The sequence below is a fragment of the Orbicella faveolata genome, unplaced genomic scaffold, assembly GCF_042242905.1.
Source record: "Orbicella faveolata isolate gen_17 unplaced genomic scaffold, um_ofav_v1 contig_35, whole genome shotgun sequence".
NCBI classification, from domain to species: Eukaryota; Metazoa; Cnidaria; class Anthozoa; order Scleractinia; family Merulinidae; genus Orbicella; species Orbicella faveolata.
The window spans coordinates 12,445,001-12,447,500 of record NW_028301564.1 but is presented as its reverse complement, the minus strand read 5'-3'; the positions used below and the strand labels follow the sequence as shown (position 1 = coordinate 12,447,500).

Here is a 2,500-nt window from a genome sequence, read left to right as displayed (position 1 = left end):
TGTTTTCAGTCACACGAGATCCTCTTTTTGTTAGCACTAACCTAAGCTACCAGTTCCAGTAGGGAAGGGGTGGGGTGAAAGGGGTGTGCCCTCAAGTCTTGTGTTGGCAGATTTTCAGCTTATTTACACATCACCATGATCAATGGACAACTACATGTATTTTTCTCTTCTTCATTTCAGTTATATGAAATAATAACAAAACACGTCTTTACTCTTTTCCTAACATAACAGGTTTACATTGCATTTTTGCATTTTTTTCAGTTTAAGTATTACTGTATTACTGTATACAATAACAACTCTCAGTGGAGTACAATCTTGAAAAAGCTGCATCTCTGGGATGTTACAAAACTAGATCCTGACTGGAGCCTGCATAGGTGATCTCACCAGCTTGCTCTCTGGAATTGATCGTGGTAACATTGAGCTTGTACTTTATATGGATCACGTCTCCATTTTCAGTAGTGGCAACTTCGATATTTTGTACATGACCATGTCTGAATAATCCAAATGCCTTACTATTTAAATTTAAATTCTTATAGTCTTTATTGCCTTCATTATCTCCTGATTTTCTCTTAATAAAGTGATTCATCATGTTCTCAATTGTGAACGGTGGAAATTCAGCCCTCTGGATGGAACATCAGTTTGCAGCCTGTGGGAACTCGTGTAGAGTGTTCGGAGAACTCGTGCTCGACGAGGAAACAACTTTATTTTTCGCATCAGATGCAAAGTGTTTCCAACTTTCAGTGAAATTGTTTTCCCATCCATTTTTTATGTAAGTCACAACTCTACAAAAAAGAAAACGTTATATACGTTTGAGAGGGCAAAAAACTGTTATTCTTGCACGAAAGTAGGGCAGGAAGAACGATCTTACATCCCACTGCTCACCTGTGCATTAGTTCACGTTTGTAGGCGTCACTCGAAGCACTGCCATCTTTTGCTGTTTCTACATGGTATGAAAGCCACGATCTCAGCCTAAGCTTTGTCAAATGACGAGGACAGTTTCCGCTGAGTAGTTGTAGCCTCTCTTCTTGTGAGAAAAATGCAAAATCCAGAGAGGAACCCATAATTATTATTATTTTTCTCGAAGTTTTCTCATAAGGCGCTTGTATTCTCTTGGAATGTTGACCTGAAAGCCTTGCTTTCGTGCACTCTGCAGCTAATACCGCTATACCGTGGGCTCAACTGTAATAACAGCTATTACCTTTAACATTTGGAGAGCAGAAAAGAATTCTTTACTCTGTTATGATCCTAAAATTTTAATTCTACCTTTTTAAAAAGATTTTGTAAATACCACTTAGTTTAATAATAGTGCTAGTTTAATTGTCCACTGTTCAGTACATGATTATTAGGACAGTGTTTCTGCACTGTAACTGCTTACTTTCTTATCCTCTTCACCTCTCTCCTTGATATTGTATTAACACAAATTTCTTTCACAAAGGGCCGGGTGGCACTAGAGCGAATTCAAATATTTCCAATTTTTGGGGAGGAAAAAAAATTGGGAAAAAGTTCCAAATTTTGGCAGTGCTCACATTAGACCAACATGTTGGAACCAAAATGTTCCTGATTGAAATATACGTCATAAGATGTATATTTCTCAATTAACTCTTCCCAGATTTTTCTTTACGCTGCATGTTCTTGACTCTCCCCTCTTCAGCAACTCGTGATTTTCGGCCCATTAATGGGACGTGCAGTTTTGCTGGGCTTGCGCATTTGTGTTGTTGCTTGCGCCACTTGCAATCGAAGAAGATTGTCTAGCTGAAACCATCTCTTCAAATTGCTGCCAGTAACTGTATCCAGGGTGCAAGTCACAAGAATTTGAATAAACACACCGCTCATATTCCTCGTTTGCATTGAAATAACTGTAAAAAGCGTCAGATGGACCAGGTAAAAAGTGATATTGCCCTGCCATCGCACACGCCAAACTGGACTACATGAAGCTGTCAAAGTTATTTTCTCGCCATAATTTTATCCGGACATGTTTTAAAAAATATGACAGTTTAATGGTTAAAAAACAAAACTGTTTGCTTTGCCAAAACTTGGAAACCTCCGAGGCAGCACTTCGGCTTCTTTGAAGATTGGCGAAATTTTGGCAGTCCGCAAAAATTTGGCAAGTTTTTGAAACTGAGGGTCGCACTCATTTTATGCTACTTGTTTACAGATTTAGTACTTGTACAAACAAAATTGGCTCTGGTGCAACACGGGCCTAAGTAGACACACCATAATGTATCCGCAAGCCATTTCCTGACTATTCCTTCTCTCAATCATGGCTTGAAAAAAATTGATTCCCAGCTTGCCCTTTGGACAATTAGCTCTCAAATTTTGCTTCCCCTGGGCAAAGTCTTAGTTTATTATTTTTTTAATTTAGTTGGTAGATGACTTGCCCTTTTCCATCAGGCAAGTGAGAATGAAAAGTTACTTGTCCAACAGGAAAATCTACTTGTCCCAGACGACCAGACAGTCCTTTTTTCAAGCCATGTCAATTTTTTTGTTTTTCTCCTTTTGT

General features: G+C 38.6%; 1 protein-coding gene across 4 annotated transcripts in view; it reads left to right on the top strand.

Moving 5' to 3' along the window:
- The window catches only part of LOC110057625 (uncharacterized), a 22,776-nt gene that overhangs the window by 5,795 nt on the left and 14,481 nt on the right, over positions 1 to 2,500 (top strand). The gene's annotated exons all lie outside the window — the stretch shown is intronic.